Source organism: Spinacia oleracea, chromosome 3, assembly GCF_020520425.1.
Source record: "Spinacia oleracea cultivar Varoflay chromosome 3, BTI_SOV_V1, whole genome shotgun sequence".
Taxonomy (NCBI): Eukaryota; Viridiplantae; Streptophyta; class Magnoliopsida; order Caryophyllales; family Amaranthaceae; genus Spinacia; species Spinacia oleracea.
Genome location: NC_079489.1, coordinates 19,555,874 through 19,575,515, shown reverse-complemented (window position 1 = coordinate 19,575,515; position 19,642 = coordinate 19,555,874). Strand labels below are relative to the sequence as shown.

Genomic DNA, 19,642 nt, shown 5'->3' with positions numbered 1-19,642 from the left:
TTACAGAAATCGAAATCGGAGTAATCTTACAGAAATCGATATCTGATTCGCGAACACCACCACCGCAACCAGCATATTTGGTTCGAAATCGTATCTGCGAACCACAACCACTGTAATCCCCCGTAATTCTATACATTTCATTTATATATTTTAACGTATATTTAATATATTTAAATAAGAATTTATGAATTTTGGAAATAAATATATAATTAACGTGCATTTATTTATTACATTTTAATATTTTCAACGATTTACGAAATCGAAAATGATTTTAGAATTTTAAGTTGAAAAGAATTTGAATTACGAAAATTGATTGAATTTAGAAAACGATCCTATTCAGTTTTGGACTCGAATCATAAAAGCTAAATCCTACTCCTAGCCCAATTGGGGAAAGCCCAAACCAATAAAACCCAAACCAATACTCCCTTCCCTTTTCTAATTCACGTGAGACCAAAGGAAACAACAAAAAAAAAAAAAAAGAAAAAAAAAAAAACCCTCTCCCTCCTTCAACCTCACGTACAACACCAAACACTCATCCCTCTCAGCCGTTCTCTCTCCTCCCTTCACGTCCGCCGCTTCTGCCAAGCCGTCGGACCGCCGTTGCTTCACCACCGTCGACGTGCTCCTCTCCCCTTTGCCGGTACTCTCTCCTCCTTCCTCTTCTATTTTGTTTTCTCTTTCTTTAGTTTTATCCTCCCCTTAATCGCAGGTTCTGTTTTCTTGAACCACCAGCCAGCCGCCGCGTGCGCAGCCGCGACCCCCAGGCCAACCACCACCTGCATCTTCGTCGCAGCCCTGCCCAGCCGACACCCTCTTCGATCTCTCTCCTCCTTCGCGTAGAAACCATCTCCTCCCCTGCTTGTTTCTTGCGCAAGCCAGCCGGCCGCCGCCATAACATTGTCGTTGCCGTGCCGCCGCGCCACAGCACCACCTCCGGCCAACCACTCTCCCTTCCCTCTCTCTTTTGGTTAATTCCTTACCCTTTTATTTCATTAATGTAATATTTATGTTCTAATGATTTAATTAAGGTTTTCATAATTTAAATTATTAGTTTTGATAATTTAATTTAGAATTCAGATTATATGTTGATATTACAAACTAATTAATTTTCAGATTTTTGTTAATTATGTTTAAGTTAGAGTTTTAATTATGTTTATTAATTTAATTCATGTTTTCTTGGATTAGATTTATATTTTTATGGTTTAATTATAATTTTCAGATTTTATATGTTTTATATAATTAAGTTGGTAATTTTCAGATTATATAATTTGATTAAAATAGGAGTTTTAATTATTAAAGCATGGTAGGATGATTATAAATTATTAAAGTTATTGTTTTTATGATTTCAAAGTTTTGGGAGTAGTTTGAAATTAGTTATATTGCTGAAAATTTAAAGTATGGAGTTTGCAAAGAGTTTTCAACGAATTTCAATCACTAATTCAATAATTGTTATGCTAGGAAATCAAATATTCAAGTTTTGTTATTGGAGAAAAGTTCTAAATATGTTTAGGATGTAGTTAGAATGTGTTATTATAGCTGTGAGCGATTAGAAGTTGATTGGGAATCCTTGTTGGTTGTTTTAGGCGGAGAATTCTCTGTAGGCGACTTTTGAATTATTAAAGTGGTCTTGCAGTTTGTTTACACAAGGTACGTACATACCTGCGTGCTTGGAATGTGTGCTAATTGTTGAAACCATGTGTATTATTGATGAACTTGGTTATGTTAATGTTGTTGATGAACTTAGTCAGGTTGAAATTGCATGTTTGATACTGTTGGATGAACATATTAAACCTTTATTGCATTTTGAGGATTATAACATGTTAGTATGGAAGATTGATGCAAACATGTTTGATTGGGAACACTAGAGTATTTAGTATATAATTCAGATCAGTTAATTGTTGTTCCCTTTTTAGCTTTTCACTACTTTATGAGGGCGGAGGACCTCATTTAGTAAGTTGAAACCTTATACCCATATTCAGGGGTTGATCAGTATTAAAGAAAAGATTGGAGTTAATTGGAATGAATCCTGTTTGATGCCTTGTGATCACTTACTCAATTCCAAGATAAAAACAGTTATAAATAAATGTGAGTTGCATGCCTTATGTGATTGTCGAGTCATAACAGGGTGTTAATTTGTAAATCATGTAAAGTGAAACTGAGTAGCAATAGCTTTAGACTGTGCACGTCTAAAGTGACGGACAAACAGGAGTTGGGGTTCATGGTGGTAGCCCATGGCCTTTCATTCGGACCGGATTGATCACCGCGTCCTATTTTCAGTCAAACGTTCCTCGATATCGCAGGTCACTGAGGTTACGGAGTCGCGCCCGTACCTCGTCTAGCTAGAAAACTCGGTCCATTGCCTATTTCAATTAAAATAATATTATTGTTATAAAAGTCTAGTCCAGTCTAGCCTAGTCTAGTTAAGTATGGTCTTCAGATTATCATGATTTGTCTGCCCTTATTTATGTTCATTAGTGTCATGTTAGGATTGATCGTTTAATAGTATCATGTTAGGATTATTATTGATTTAGTATGTAGTACTCAGCTTTGCTGATTACGTGCTTTTGCTTGTGCATGTTGATCATGGCTATGCCTTATTGATCCTGTGATGACCCAATCTTTGGTGAGCAGTCTCTAAGGATCAATAAGCATTGTCCATCTGCAGGTTTGAAGATGTTGCATCATTGGGATCGGGAATAGAGAGCTTGTATTTAGTTTTGATTTGCTAAGTTAACTTGGGTTTGTTAATTGGGACTTTAAACTTGTCGTACTATTTATATTTCCTTATTTTCGTTGGTTGATTTTTGGGGACTAAATCTGTAATCGATTATTTATAAACCTAAAGTTAGTTTTATGTTTTCCGCTGCAAAATTCTGAATAAGCCGTTACGTTTTCACACGGGCGATAATGCCTTGATAATTCTCTACGTTTTATATTAAAAGATTATTTTAGAAAAGAGAGAATTGTCGGGGTGTTACAAAGTGGTATCTAGAAGCTAAGGTTTTACTTTAATAAATTTTTAGGCGCCTAACTATCTAGTTATTTAAAATAAATTTCTTAAAAATCGAGATTCTACGTATTATAGACTTATAGTGTTCAAAAATTGGTACTTTTTTTTGGGGGGCCGATTTCCTTTTATCTTGTTTGAAAGTATATAATATTTCTTATTTAAGTTCGAAATCAAATTATTTATTCAAATTAAAGTGACTTTCGAAATTTTTATTCTTTTCTTATTATTTATTATTCAAAAATGAGTACAATTTTTTTTTTTTTTAAAAGTTCAAAACTTTTTTTTTAAAAGTTGTATCAAGAGTTAGAATTCGTTATTTAGGAAATATAAATCTTTTTCGAATTAATAATTTTATTTTCGAATTTATTCGCTACGCATTTCCTTAATTTATTTTACTTTATTTATTTTATATTTTATTTATGTTATTATTCTATGTTATAATTTTATTATAACTTCGTTCTTTTATTTCGTTATATAAATGATTCTAATGCTTTAGTTTATGAGAGATGGGTAGTATAAGAAGGGCATATAAGATAGAATTATATGTGCATTAGTAGCTAGTCAATGATAAGAAATTGATTGTTATGTATGTGCATGTGCTAATTGTTTAAGTGTTACATTTACATGTGCATAAAGAATTGTTTGATTCCACCAAACTTATTGATTATTGAACCTTGTTTATGTTTTGGCTGGAAAATCGTTAGTGAGACTTTGAATTGTTTATTTCAGGAATAAAATGTCTCTTTCCAAGTATACTAACATAGGATCCTTCGAGAAACTTGATATAGAAACCCCTGATATTTACGTGAAGAAAATTGTGTTTGGATGTGAATATTATGCTAAAGTTCAAGGGCAACCTATCTTAATGAGAAAGGATATCATAGCAGCCACAATCATTAATTGCTTACCTAACAAATTTCCATACCTAGAACTCAAGGAAAAGTTTAAAGACATGCATTCTGATAATGGGACTCCAAACTTGACTAAGTATGGAACTTGGGATGGTAGATGGAAATATGATTCAGAAATTCTGACCACCATTATTGAAGCGGCAGAAAGTGGGTTTAGAGACGGTAAAATCGTAGGGAGTCATGTTGGGGATTCAGTTACAGAAGAACCTATGGGAATTAGTGTAAATAATGACCTAGAGGAAAATGATGTAGCTGTGGAGAATGAGAATGTAGGTGTTGAGGCAGAGTATCCTAACCCAGCGGCTCATGAGCCAACCATTGAGATCTCTAGTGATTCGGATGCAGAGCTCGAAAGTGAACAGGAGATGGCAAGTGAGCCTAATCAAGATGAAGACATGGGTGAAGATGCAAACCCTGAGGAAGACCCCGATGAAGACCCTGAAGAAGAGTTCGATAATCTTGAGATCTAAATTTCACTTCGCAAGTTTCAGGAGCAATGGATAGGCAAGAGGCCACAAATATTTTGAAGTCATAAATAGTTAATTTAACTCTTTTATGTTTTAGAGAATAAGTAGCGAAGCTACAATAGTTTAAAGTTAAAGTTTATTGAAGTTTGAAATGTTCTTTATTATTTTGAAGGATGTAATAAATATTTATGGAGTTAGCAATAAAAGTTAAAGTTTTCAAGGAATTGTTCTTTATTCTATTTTGAGGATTCCATAATACCCCAACCTTTAGGTAACACGTCATGGATTAATTTTCCATTGGTTGCATACTCAGTGTGAATTGTGGATCAATTTAATTGCCACAATAATATTAAATGATTTGAGTACATAAAGAAAGTGAGGGCCAATCTAGACCCTCATGACCAATATGATTCAAAAGGTTATGCCCTATGTGCAGTGTGTGAATGTCTTTCGTGAATTATCGAGGATGATTATTTTTCAATGATTATTGCATCTTGTAGACGATCGTTGCACCTTCATAAACGATTGTCGTGCCTTCATAAATGATGTGTATTAATGTGAACATTGTTGGTTGAGGCGAACTTTATGGTCAATTCAAGTATTAAATTGTATGGGATAACGTATAGGTGATGTTTCAAACCTAAAGTAGAGTATACTAATTGCAGGCCGCGTTCTAGAATGGCCAACAATAATGACTTAGTTGTTGCTATTCGCCTCTTGGCGGAAAAGATGACCCCACCTTTTTAGAAAACCAGATTGGAGAGTTTGAGAAATTGTTTGGGGATTTGAATTGTCTTGAGAATATGAGAGTGGGTCAAGTTGTCATGTATTTGAAAGATGAAGCCGATTTACAGTGGAGAGAAATAGAGTTAGGCTTAGCGCTGCTGAAAGATTCAATTAGGATTCAATTGTTACTGCCTTAAGGGAAAGGTTTACCCTACCTTTTATGAGAAAGCAGAAAGTTTAGGAATTCATAAACATTAGTATGGGGAGCATGACCATCGATGAATACTATTGCAGACTTATAGCATGACCACCTTAGGATTAGGTGGGGAAACCTCTACATCTTTGGATTTTGTGTATGGGGGAGATGCTCATATTTATGGGTTGCAGTCTAGAATGGACAAGAAAAATATTGTCGTTGGGGAGAAAAGAAAAGAGTTTAATGCTGGGGAAAACCAAGGAAATTTCAAGAGAAATATGAATGAAAATGGTAATGGGAGTGGTAACCAGGTAAAGTAGGGATTTAACCAGTCAGGAAATTAGGGTCGAAGCCTTTAGGGGCGTAGAACAACTAAGAGAACTTCCATAAGTCTGCTAATGAGAATAACAACCAGGATAAGGCTCCGGATAAACTATTCGTTATGAGTAGAAGTGAAGCTGAACGTTTTGCAGATGTAGTTTATGGTACTTTTCTATTAACTCCGTGCCAGTTAAAACATTGTTTGATTCAGGGGCAACTTGCTCTTTTATTTCGTGCTCTATTGTTAAAAGTTGAAGTTAGTAGATTTTGAGGCGATTGATTTACCTGTTAGTCTACCTACTGGTGTAACCATAAAGTGTACCAAGTTGTTTAAGAACTTGCCTTTGAAGTCAATTTCGGGGATGGACTAGCTAAGTGTGTACAAGGCTAAGGTAGATTGTGAAGTTCAGAAAGTAAGTTTAAGGAACCTTATTGGAAAATTGACCTCATATAGATGTTTTGAAAAGTCCAAGAACCTTTACTTATTTCCGTAATGCAAGTGAGGAAATTGATGAATAGGGAGTACGAACTATTTTCTGTAGTGTGTCAGAGGTGATTAAAGAAGTTAGTGACAATCGAGGATGTTGCCATTGTGAGTGGATTCATTGATGTGTTTCCGAGTGAAATTACAAGTGTGTTACCTGTTAGAGCTTTTGAGTTCACTATAGACTTAGATCCTGAAACGACACCTATATCCAAAGCACCTTATAGCATGACACCTCCTGAAATGAGCGAATTAAGACACAATTGCAAGAGTTGTTTGTTAAGGAGAAAGATAAGAGTATGGAACCATGCATCGATTTTAGGGAGCTAAACACCATCAAGAACGAGTATCCTTTGCCTAGGATAGATGACATATTTGATCAATTGAATTGGGCGAGTGTGTTCTCAAAGTCTGATTTGTGTTGAAGTACCACCAATTGAGGATAGATGATAAGGGCCTAGACCTCATTAGGACTCGTTATTGTCATTATGGGTTTAGAGTAATGTCTTTTGGGTTAACCAATGCACCTGCCATAAATATGGAATTGATGAATGAGATTTCCCACGAATTCCGAATTAAGTTTGTTATTATATTACTGATGGTATCCTGATTTATTCAAAGAATGCAAAAAGAGCATAATGAAATCTTGAGGATTACTTTGGAAACGCTTAGAAAGAATCTAGTTTTTTTTTCTTAAATGAAGTATACAAATCTTGAAGTCATGTGTGTATAAGTGACACCAGTGGAAAAGTGAAGGACTAACTTGATTGAGAACTATGTTACGTAAGGGAATAAATCTAAGAGACGATTTGAGTGGTCCAGGATCGTTAGAAATCATTGTTGTCTGGAAAAGATGTAAAGAAATACATGAATTGGCGCAAGAGCTAAGAGAAAAGCCCAAAAGTTATACACCCATGAAAAGCGTAATGAGGTTCGGTAACAAGGAAAAGTTGAACAGAAGGAATTTCTGTAGATCCTGCTAAGATTCAAGCTGTGAGTGAGCGACCTACTCCAAAGAACGTGTCCGATACTTGAAGTTTTCTAAGCCTAGATGACCATTATAGGAGTTGTGAAACACTTTCCGAAGAGAGCAAAACCATTGACCAACTTGTTGAAAGAGGAATCAAAATTCGAGTGGAGTGAGAAATGGGAGAAAGCTTTCTAAATTTTGAAAGAGCGTTTGACTTCCGCACCTGTTGTCGCGTCAATTGAAACTTTATGAAGCCAATTACCCAACCCATGACCTAAAGCTAGCTGCTAGTGCGTTGCTTTGAATGATTTGGAGACATTATCTTTATGGGACAACATTTGAGATCCTTACCGACTATAAAGTCTGAAATTTTGGCAAAAAGGCCTAGTGAATCTTGTGAACAACATTGAAATGAGTATTTCTTTCCACCCTGCAACCGATAGACAGACTGAGATTACTATGAAATATATGTTGAGATTCTGTGTTAATTGACTTTAAGGGTAATTGGGAAGACCAACTAGAGTGATTGAATTTCTTGCACCAATAGTTACCATGCGAGCATTACGATGTCACATGTTGAGGCATTGTGAGGGAAAAGTGTAGAAGTCCATTGCTAGAATGATTTGAGTGAAAATATTGTATTGAGGACATAATTCGTTGAGGAAGAAATACCCAAAGTTATTCCGTGAGATGAGTTACGAGGGCGTAACTCGTTTTCTTTAAGAGGGGTAGAATGCGATATAAATTCGCGCTTTTTACCTAATTTTATGGTGTTTTCATGCATTTCTATGCTTATTTTAGCAAATTATACATGTCGATGCAAGTAAATAGATTCTTCGCGTAAGAAATAGGTGTTCATGAGTAATTCAAGAAACTTTAAGTTGGCAAAAGAGTGTACATAAATGCCACAAGTACTTCTACAATAAGAATAAGTTCAAAAGTTTGGAAAGATATGTGAATTTTCGTGTCAAGTTTCGGGACGAAACTTCTTTTAAGAGGGGTAGATTGTAATCCCCCGTAATTCTATACATTTCATTTATATATTTTAACGTATATTTAATATATTTAAATAAGAATTTATGAATTTTGGAAATAAATATATAATTAACGTGCATTTATTTATTACATTTTAATATTTTCAACGATTTACGAAATCGAAAATGATTTTAGAATTTTAAGTTGAAAAGAATTTGAATTACGAAAATTGATTGAATTTAGAAAACGATCCTATTCAGTTTTGGACTCGAATCATAAAAGCTAAATCCTACTCCTAGCCCAATTGGGGAAAGCCCAAACCAATAAAACCCAAACCAATACTCCCTTCCCTTTTCTAATTCACGTGAGACCAAAGGAAACAACAAAAAAAAAAAAAAAGAAAAAAAAAAAAACCCTCTCCCTCCTTCAACCTCACGTACAACACCAAACACTCATCCCTCTCAGCCGTTCTCTCTCCTCCCTTCACGTCCGCCGCTTCTGCCAAGCCGTCGGACCGCCGTTGCTTCACCACCGTCGACGTGCTCCTCTCCCCTTTGCCGGTACTCTCTCCTCCTTCCTCTTCTATTTTGTTTTCTCTTTCTTTAGTTTTATCCTCCCCTTAATCGCAGGTTCTGTTTTCTTGAACCACCAGCCAGCCGCCGCGTGCGCAGCCGCGACCCCCAGGCCAACCACCACCTGCATCTTCGTCGCAGCCCTGCCCAGCCGACACCCTCTTCGATCTCTCTCCTCCTTCGCGTAGAAACCATCTCCTCCCCTGCTTGTTTCTTGCGCAAGCCAGCCGGCCGCCGCCATAACATTGTCGTTGCCGTGCCGCCGCGCCACAGCACCACCTCCGGCCAACCACTCTCCCTTCCCTCTCTCTTTTGGTTAATTCCTTACCCTTTTATTTCATTAATGTAATATTTATGTTCTAATGATTTAATTAAGGTTTTCATAATTTAAATTATTAGTTTTGATAATTTAATTTAGAATTCAGATTATATGTTGATATTACAAACTAATTAATTTTCAGATTTTTGTTAATTATGTTTAAGTTAGAGTTTTAATTATGTTTATTAATTTAATTCATGTTTTCTTGGATTAGATTTATATTTTTATGGTTTAATTATAATTTTCAGATTTTATATGTTTTATATAATTAAGTTGGTAATTTTCAGATTATATAATTTGATTAAAATAGGAGTTTTAATTATTAAAGCATGGTAGGATGATTATAAATTATTAAAGTTATTGTTTTTATGATTTCAAAGTTTTGGGAGTAGTTTGAAATTAGTTATATTGCTGAAAATTTAAAGTATGGAGTTTGCAAAGAGTTTTCAACGAATTTCAATCACTAATTCAATAATTGTTATGCTAGGAAATCAAATATTCAAGTTTTGTTATTGGAGAAAAGTTCTAAATATGTTTAGGATGTAGTTAGAATGTGTTATTATAGCTGTGAGCGATTAGAAGTTGATTGGGAATCCTTGTTGGTTGTTTTAGGCGGAGAATTCTCTGTAGGCGACTTTTGAATTATTAAAGTGGTCTTGCAGTTTGTTTACACAAGGTACGTACATACCTGCGTGCTTGGAATGTGTGCTAATTGTTGAAACCATGTGTATTATTGATGAACTTGGTTATGTTAATGTTGTTGATGAACTTAGTCAGGTTGAAATTGCATGTTTGATACTGTTGGATGAACATATTAAACCTTTATTGCATTTTGAGGATTATAACATGTTAGTATGGAAGATTGATGCAAACATGTTTGATTGGGAACACTAGAGTATTTAGTATATAATTCAGATCAGTTAATTGTTGTTCCCTTTTTAGCTTTTCACTACTTTATGAGGGCGGAGGACCTCATTTAGTAAGTTGAAACCTTATACCCATATTCAGGGGTTGATCAGTATTAAAGAAAAGATTGGAGTTAATTGGAATGAATCCTGTTTGATGCCTTGTGATCACTTACTCAATTCCAAGATAAAAACAGTTATAAATAAATGTGAGTTGCATGCCTTATGTGATTGTCGAGTCATAACAGGGTGTTAATTTGTAAATCATGTAAAGTGAAACTGAGTAGCAATAGCTTTAGACTGTGCACGTCTAAAGTGACGGACAAACAGGAGTTGGGGTTCATGGTGGTAGCCCATGGCCTTTCATTCGGACCGGATTGATCACCGCGTCCTATTTTCAGTCAAACGTTCCTCGATATCGCAGGTCACTGAGGTTACGGAGTCGCGCCCGTACCTCGTCTAGCTAGAAAACTCGGTCCATTGCCTATTTCAATTAAAATAATATTATTGTTATAAAAGTCTAGTCCAGTCTAGCCTAGTCTAGTTAAGTATGGTCTTCAGATTATCATGATTTGTCTGCCCTTATTTATGTTCATTAGTGTCATGTTAGGATTGATCGTTTAATAGTATCATGTTAGGATTATTATTGATTTAGTATGTAGTACTCAGCTTTGCTGATTACGTGCTTTTGCTTGTGCATGTTGATCATGGCTATGCCTTATTGATCCTGTGATGACCCAATCTTTGGTGAGCAGTCTCTAAGGATCAATAAGCATTGTCCATCTGCAGGTTTGAAGATGTTGCATCATTGGGATCGGGAATAGAGAGCTTGTATTTAGTTTTGATTTGCTAAGTTAACTTGGGTTTGTTAATTGGGACTTTAAACTTGTCGTACTATTTATATTTCCTTATTTTCGTTGGTTGATTTTTGGGGACTAAATCTGTAATCGATTATTTATAAACCTAAAGTTAGTTTTATGTTTTCCGCTGCAAAATTCTGAATAAGCCGTTACGTTTTCACACGGGCGATAATGCCTTGATAATTCTCTACGTTTTATATTAAAAGATTATTTTAGAAAAGAGAGAATTGTCGGGGTGTTACAACCACCGCGACCGGAGATTTAACCGCGACCGGAGATTAAATTGCTGCGAGCAGCGGCTAGCGGCGAGAGGAGAGTAGAAGCGGCGGAAGAGAGAAGAAGCGGCGGCGAAAGGAGAGAAGAAGCGGCGGCGAGAGGAGAGTAGAAGCGGCGGCGAGAGGAGAGCAGAAGCGGCGGCGAGAGGAGAGCAGAACCGGGGGGGAGAGGAGAGGCGAGCAGCGACGGATGCTAGCGGCGGTGGCGGCGGCCGGCAAGGAAGATTGCTGGTGGAGTGGTGGTGTTCGAATAGGAGAGAGAGAGGGGAATGAAGAGAGAGAAAGAGTTCCAGAAATAATGAAAAAAAAAAGTGATAAAACAATTAAATTGGTTTATTTGTTTATTAAAATTACAAAAATGCCATTATAGAAAGTGTTCTTACCGTAAGAAAGTGTTCTCACCGTAAGAAGTGTTCTTACGGGAGCCTCTCTCTCTCTCTCTCTCTCTCTCTCTCTCTCTCTCTCTCTATATATATATATATATATATATATATATATATATATATATATATATATATATATATATATATATATATATATATATATATATATATATATATATATATATAGCTGTAGTGCTATGTAAATCGTGTTCATGCTCAGGTCTAGATCCAACAATAGAATCATGACAAACATAGAAACAACTAGTCCTTTATATTTGCATCCCTCTGATGGTAGTACTTCAGTAGTAGTAGAAAAACTTCAGGGAGCCTCTAACTACAGATCCTGGAAGAGATCTTTTGAAATCAGTTTAGCTGCAAAAAGAAAGCTATGATTTTTTACTGGTTTAGTTAAAAGAGACTCCACTGATGATGTGAAACAAGAACATTGGGACACCTGTAACAGCATGGTGATATCATGGATCATTGGAAATGTAACTGAAAACATAAAAAAGTCTGTGATGTTTAGTACAAATGCTCCTCAAATATGGAAGCAACTTGACCAAAGGTATTCAGTTACAAATGGATCAAGGAAGTACAAACTAAACAAGCAGATTTATGAGATGAAACAACAAGGAAAACCAATTCAGCCTGTGGGAGAACTGGACACACTAGGGACAAGTGTTTGACAGTTGTGGATTTTCCTAGTTGGCACCCAAGAGGCCAGAAAGATAAATGATCAGAAAGGAAAGAATAGAGATTATGAAAACAATGCTAGGGGTGGAAGATGGTCAAGAGGTAGAAATGGAAGAGGAGGTGGCAGAACAACTGCAAATGTACAAGGTAGTGCCAGCAGTTCAAGCTCAAGTGTTCAACCTGCTATGCTCACTGCTGAACAACTTGAGCAACTCATGAAACTCCTTCCAACTCCATCAAAGGCAAGTCAATCAAACTTAGAAGATGATTTTGACAAGAGTTATGCTGGAAAGGTGAGCTATCACCATGCTGATTGTGTGAGGAAATTTTGGATAATTGATTCAGGAGCATCAGATCACATGACTGGAAGTTTTGAAATCTTACAAGGACCTGAGAAGAGAAAGAATGACCCCAAAATCAATCTTCCAACTGGACATACATAAATCATCTCACACTGTGGAAAAGTGAGACTGGAAAATTGGTTGAATCTTTCATATGTACTCTATGTGCCTGAATTCAAGCATTACCTTCTACCAGTATAGAAGTTGGCCACAGACAGTCAGTGCAAAGTCAATTTCCACTCCAATTTCTGTGTTATCGAAGACATCAACAGTAAAGCTATTAGAGGGGTAGGGAAGGAAGAAAATGGGTTGTACTACCTCATCAACAATCCTCTTCAACAAATATTGAGTGATCTCAAGAAAATAATGTCTCAACATAACACTGAAACTCATGGTGGTAAAGCAATGAATGCAGACACAACCCTTACAATGTTTGACTTGCCAGCTACTATATCCAATGCTGCATCTCTGAGTGAGACCACTCTATGGCATCATAGACTAGGGCATGCTCCACTCAAGAAAATAGGAACAATACCAAGTCTGACTGGATTTGTGGATAAGTGCAATAAAGTATGTCTCACATGTCCTATGGCAAAATTCACTAAACTGCCATAGAGCTTGAGCAAATGCAGGGCAAAGGATCTGTTTGAACTTGTTCACATTGGCATTTGGGGTGCATACAAGGTAAAGACTAAAAGAAATCACAGGTACTTCCTCACTGTGGTAGATGATCACTCAAGGGTGACATGGTTACATCTACTCAAGCAAAAATTTGATGCATTTGAGGCCATTCACACCTTTGTGAACATGTGCAAGACTCAGTTCAACAAGAAAGTGAAGGTCACCAGGTCTGACAATGCTTTGGAATTTGATGATAACTAGAAATACAGACCTTTCTTTGACAAACAAGGGATCATACACCAAACATCATGTGTCAACAGACCACAACAATATGGTAGAGCTGAAAGGAAGCATATAAATCTACTTGAAATGGCCAGAGCATTGAGATTTCAAGGGGGCTTACCTCTGCATTTTTGGGGGGACTGTGTACTTGCTGTAGTCTACATCACCAATAGACTTTCAAGTTCAGTACTAGACAACAAAACTCCATATGAAGAAACTGTCTACCCGAAGTTCCCACCTGGCAACTGTGGAAAGGGGGGAAGAATATCCATTCACAGAGAGGGGGAGAAATCTCAACAATTGGGAAACAACTCTAACAAAGTCTACAAGCTTGTGAAATCACTCTATGGTCTCAAACGGGCTCCAAAACAATGGTTTTCCAAACTCAGTCAGACCCTTAAAAGCTATGACTTCTCACAATCTAAGTCAGACTACTCCTTGTTCACCAAACAAAGTGGAAATTCCTTCACTGTGATACTTGTATATGTGGATGATCTTGTGTTAGCTGGAAATAACATGCAGGCAATCAATGATGCTAAAGCCTTTCTTTCCTCTCAGTTTCATATGAAGGACATGGGTGAGCTAAGATACTTTCTTGGCATCTAAGTTGACAGATCTCCACAAGGAATTTTTCTATCTCAAAAGAAATATGTTCTTGACCTCCTAGAAGAATACAAGATGAAAAACTGCAGACCACTCAAACTTTCCATGGACAGTCATACAAAACTCACTGCTGACATAGGTGATGTTCTTGATAATCTAGAGGAGTATCAAAAATTGGTGGACAAACTCATTTATCTCACCCTGACTAGACATGACATAACATACACTCTCCATGTTCTGAGCAAGTTCATGCATAAACCTACAACTGTTCACATGCAAGCAGCAAAAAGAGTTCTTAGGTACCTTGCAAATAGCAAAAATCAAGGCATCTTATTGGGAAGTAAGTCCACTGCTACACTCACAGCTTACTGTGACAGTGATTGGGCTGGATGTCCATCTACAAGAAGGTCGACATTTGGTTTCTGCATCCTTCTAGGAGAGTCACCTATCTCACGGAAGTCAAAGAGGAAAAATGTTGTAGCAAGAAGCAGTGCTGAAGGTGAGTATAGGTCTATGGCCTTAATTGTGTGTGAAGTCATGTGGATAAAACAACTGCTCCGAGATCTAGGAATCAAACAACTTGATCCAACCTTGGTCAAGTGTGATAATCAGGCAACCATTTCCATTGCCATTGCTGCTAACCCAATTCACCATGAAAAGCCCAAACATGTTGACATTGACTACCACTTCATAAGAGAACAAGCTATTGCAGGCCTGATTAAACCTGTCTATGTCCCTTCCTCTCAGCAACCAGCAGACATTTTCACAACACTCCTGACCACTCAACAACACAACCACCTTCTGTCCAAGCTGAGAGTTCGAACTTCTCACTCTAAACTCGAGGGGGAGTATTGAAGAAAGGCCTATGAGCCATAATGAAGTCCAATCCAGTGCACTAAAATTCCATGTAAAGGCCATGTGAAGGCCATGTACTGCTAGCCGTTTTTTGCTATTTCTGTCAATCAGTTTGTGGCAACATGTGAATGATGCTAGGTGTCACATGTTGTGTATTTCTAGGTTGATTCTATAGCCAGCTAGCTGTCCTTTTCTTATTGGTTGGTGTAACTCTTAGGGCTGTATATAAAGCCTTGCTTGCTACTCTTTAGGGTAAGCCGAAATGAATGAAACACTGGATTGGAGCAACCACAATTCTCTACTGCTTTAAGCTTTGTGCAGCTATGTTTTCAAAGTGAGGGGAAAGCCCCAACAAAAAGAGAGAAATTATGACAATGAGCATTTATCAATGTGTAAGGTTTTTTTTTTTTTTTTTTTTGTTGTACGTTGTTGTTGTTGGGAAATGAACCACAAGGGCAATACAAAATTACAAATGGGGGAGAAGATTTGAACCTTAGAGAAACATTGGCGCCAAGTATTAAAACTTTAAGTTTGATGACATGACATATAACTCACTTAGTCTTAAGATCAAACCTATCAGTTTGTAGCATTGAAGTGTGTCAGTTTTAACAAAGTCTTAAATCGAGTCTTGAAAAACTAAGACTCAACTTAAGACTTAATATGCTCGTTAAAAAAATAATAAGATGTTATATTATTTGAGATGTTTTAAATGAGCTTGAGGGGTGAAGAGCCAAGTTTTAACAAAATTTAATTAATTAAATATTAGTGAAAAGCTGACAGGGCATATGAGAAAAGGCTTAAGATAAGACTCCTTTAATATTGCTCTTAGACCTATCGTGTACAAGCCAATACCTCGTTGGTTTATCAATATTTGTATAAGCATAAAAAAAAAAAAAAAGAATCATGTGAGGTTTTATTATTTTCATATGCATGTGTAACTTCGTTTCAAAATATAAATTTTTCATTTGTTTCCAGGATTTTATGAATTAATCCGTATGATTACAATAGCATGCGGTAAATTAGTTTTTGACCAAACATAACTCGTAACTTCGTAAGTGTAGTACGTCATTAGGATGGTTTCACAAAAGATAAAAAAAAAAAAAAGAATTTGAAGAGATAATATCATGTTTCAAAAATATTACAATAGATAGTAAGATTTGACTTCTAATTTCTAAAAATCAAATGTTTTTTTTAAATGTTACCGAATGTATTAAGTGGGATGAGACAAGAGATTCTAGCTATTGGACAAAAGCATTCAATCGGATCCACAACACAAGCATTCTCATATTTAAGGGAATGTAATGTTGTTGTTCAAACAAAGGAGCGATGGAGTAGACCCGATCAAAAGGCGGCCGGGACGGATTCGGGCCGGGACGATGGCATAAAAATCTGCCTATTATGTCGGGTCACCTTCCGGCCAATTTTTTGTGCCCAAAACCCGTTATTTCGGCCCAAAAATAGCGGTCTTTCCAGGCCGGGCCAAATTTATAACTAAATTTGTTGTTTTACGTTGTCCAAGGCCCGCAATTTTTTTTTTAAAATCCTGACCGGGCTGAAAAGTCTGTCCAAAATCCGATAATTTTCGGGCCGGGTCGGACCGGGCCAGCGGGTCAGGCCAGTGTTGATCAGCTCTAGGATGGAGGGAAGTTTCCCCGGGGCTATCGGGAAATCGGGTTGATCCGGCTCAGACATAACCATCCTTATATTGCATTACAACTACCAAAACGGTGTGAGTTAACTAGCTTAGGTTATCCCTTTTGAATGTTTTAGGCCAATACTTTCTATATAAGCATAAAGCATTGCCTACTTTTTCTTTTCTAATAGAAATATAAAATAAAAAACTTATTGTCAAAATTAGTACTCCACCTCTTAACAAAGTAATAATATTAAAAATATAAGATTAGTAGTTGTAATCGTAATTTAGGTAGTTGAAGCAAGCATTTGTGTGGGCCCACAAAAATGCTGGGGGTATAAGTAAAGTCATGCGTATATACTCCATTGAGAGTGACTACCATGAATTCCATATCATGATGGCTGCTAACTTGCTAAGTGCTAACACTGCTAACGTTGAGCTTCAACCAACGGAATTTGTAAGGATATGGACGCCCCCACCTTATGTCTTATGCACACTAGGATTCCTGGAAGTTTCGCACAAGTAAACAACTCAAATCCATTATTACCTCCGTTCCATGATGATCTTACCGTTAGTAAAAAGAAAAATACGTAAAAATGTAGGTGAATTTAATAAATGTTGATAAAGTAACACAAAAGGGTAATACAAATATGTAAAAGGGTGGGTCGTAAAAAAAAAAAAGAACAAAATAAGAGAAAATTCATGGAAAACAATTATGAATGCTGTGGACTTGGGCAAGAGGGATAAGATAGTACTCCCTCCGTATTTATTTAAGGGATACACTTGTCTTTTCCGGCCGTATTTATTTAAGAGATACACTTGCCATTTTTAGTAACTTATCAACCCCACCATCTAATTAAATAATACGGATTTTTCATGAAATACCCCTCAATTTTCACGAAATTCACCAAATGCCCCTCAACTTTCAGAAATTCACCAAATGCCCCTCACTTTTAATATAATACCCAAACTACCCTTACTAATGACGCGCCGTTAGTCCGCCGTTAGTCTGCCGTTAGCCTACTTTTCTAATTCACCAAATGCCCCTACAATGTAACTTATTTCACCAAATACCCCTATTTTAAAATATAATTCACCAAATGCCCAAATGTAAAAATTACCTTTTTAAAGCCCAACGGCTAGTTTTTTGGGATTGAAAAATAGCCGTAGCTTATTGTTTTAGTATAAATAACCCTGTTCTGAGTGTTTATTTAGTCACCAAATTGTTTTGTTGTAGTTTCATCTCATTTTGTGTCATGAGTTATCATTCAAAATCATCATCCACACATAATGAGTCCACATATGTTAGAGTCCCAAATAAAATCTGTTATCGTGGGAGGAAATTTGTCATTCGTAGCTCCAATACAACACTCATTCCACAAAGGGTATACTACAAGTGTGATCCAAGCAACAATGGCGAATATGCTTAAATATGATGTTTTTGATCAATACTACATATTGTTTCAGTATATCTGTCACTATATGAAGTTATTTTTGAATGGTGAATATGATCATTATGATGTTTTTGAATGGTGAATATGCTTAATCTAGTTTGATAAATGATGTTTTTTTGTGTGTTGAATATGCTTAATCTGTTGCTGATATTTTTAGTACACTTTATTTCTAACACATCTGAAAATATTAGCAGCAGAAATGCTAGATTGATTACAATTTCATGAGGAAGCAGTTTAGTTCCCAAATATGGAGTAATTAACAAGAGAAATACGCAACAAGGCAACACAAGTAAGCATCACGAGTAGCTGCTTCAATTTGTTGTAAAGACAACATAGTAGCACCCCAACTTCCTAGAGGTGCTGCAGGACCTTTAAGCACGTACAAAAACAATTCTTTACCCGGTGTAAATAGATTCGTCAAATATTGCAATCCAAATATTTTGAACTTTTCATTGGTCTGTTTTTTATCCTGTTTAACAGTTACAACCAATTCACGCAAATCAAAAGCATTCCTGCATTGAATCCCATAATCTCTGTTCAACGCTTTAAGACAGTTGTTCATTTTAACAACAACAAAGGTAAGCTCTTGTCTTTGGAAGAACTAAGCCAGTGAACAAATAGGTTTATTAATCCGCAACAACTGGATAATCAAGCAATTGTCGAAGAAAAACAGCTTCACTATGGCAACTTTTTCAGCAAGTTGGTGTTTGGTGTCATCTTGACAGTAGTGTCTTTCGATGTCTAGTCCTATTATGGACATGTGGTTGTCGCTAGAGCTACGGATTTTTGACATCAACTTCCCCAAACTATGATTAAGCTCAGTTATGGTGTAAACTAATGTTGTATTCACATCTAATAATAAAAAGACTCTCACTTGTCTTTAAAAAAATGGAGAGAGAGAACCCAACCCCAACCAAACCCCAACCCCAACCAATGGACAATTGTTAGCCGGAGAAATCACAGAAACGCCCAATAAATTAGCACGGAGAACCTGCTTCATCAATTTCCTCCCCCATAACACCAGCCGACAAGGACTGTTCCTTCTTTTCGGCCGACATACACATGCCCAAAAACTAGCCGTTGGGCTTTAAAAATGTAATTTTTACATTTGGGCATTTGGTGAATTATATTTTAAAATAGGGGTATTTGGTGAAATAAGTTACATTGTATGGGCATTTGGTGAATTAGAAAAGTAGGCTAACGGCGGACTAACGGCGTGTCATTAGTAAGGGTAGTTTGGGTATTATATTAAAGGTGAGGGGCATTTGGTGAATTTCTGAAAGTTGAGGGGCATTTGGTGAATTTCGTGAAAATTGAGGGGTATTTCATGAAAAATCCGTAAATAATATATCTAATTTACCCTGTGACCCACCATTCTATTAAACAAATAATTTCATAAACCCACCCCACCTCCCACCCACCAAAATGACATGGTCCCCACTTGTTTAATTATTAAAATATCTATCCAACCCCACTTGATTTTTTTTTATTTTTTTTAATTCTTCTCCTTAATACCCGTGCCCGGCCAAGTGTATCTCTTAAATAAATACGGAGGGACCGATGGAGTATAAAACACAATGTAAAAAATATTATGAAATGAACTAAAACAGAATGTGTAAAGATTATTTTGAAACGAATGAGGATCTAGGACTTTTGTATTGGGTGGGCCGTAACAAATGTCTTTTTTTTTGACAAATTTGCCAAAAATGACTTTTTATAACCCAAGTTTTGTGAGAAATGACCTTATAATTTTTTTTTTTGGAAAATCACACCTTATTGTAATTTT

General features: G+C 36.4%; 2 long non-coding RNA genes across 2 annotated transcripts; both read left to right on the top strand.

Moving 5' to 3' along the window:
- Positions 1-151: 151 nt before the first annotated feature.
- On the top strand, positions 152-2,898 carry LOC130470699 (uncharacterized). The gene is made up of 4 exons (XR_008931425.1): positions 152-640; positions 733-967; positions 1,584-1,647; positions 2,632-2,898. It is a non-coding gene; the product is annotated as an uncharacterized lncRNA (long non-coding RNA).
- A 5,224-nt stretch (positions 2,899-8,122) lies between these two features.
- LOC130469976 (uncharacterized) lies at positions 8,123-10,878 on the top strand. Its single transcript, XR_008930107.1, has 4 exons — positions 8,123-8,620; positions 8,713-8,947; positions 9,564-9,627; positions 10,612-10,878. It is a non-coding gene; the product is annotated as an uncharacterized lncRNA (long non-coding RNA).
- The last annotated feature ends 8,764 nt before the right edge of the window (positions 10,879-19,642 follow it).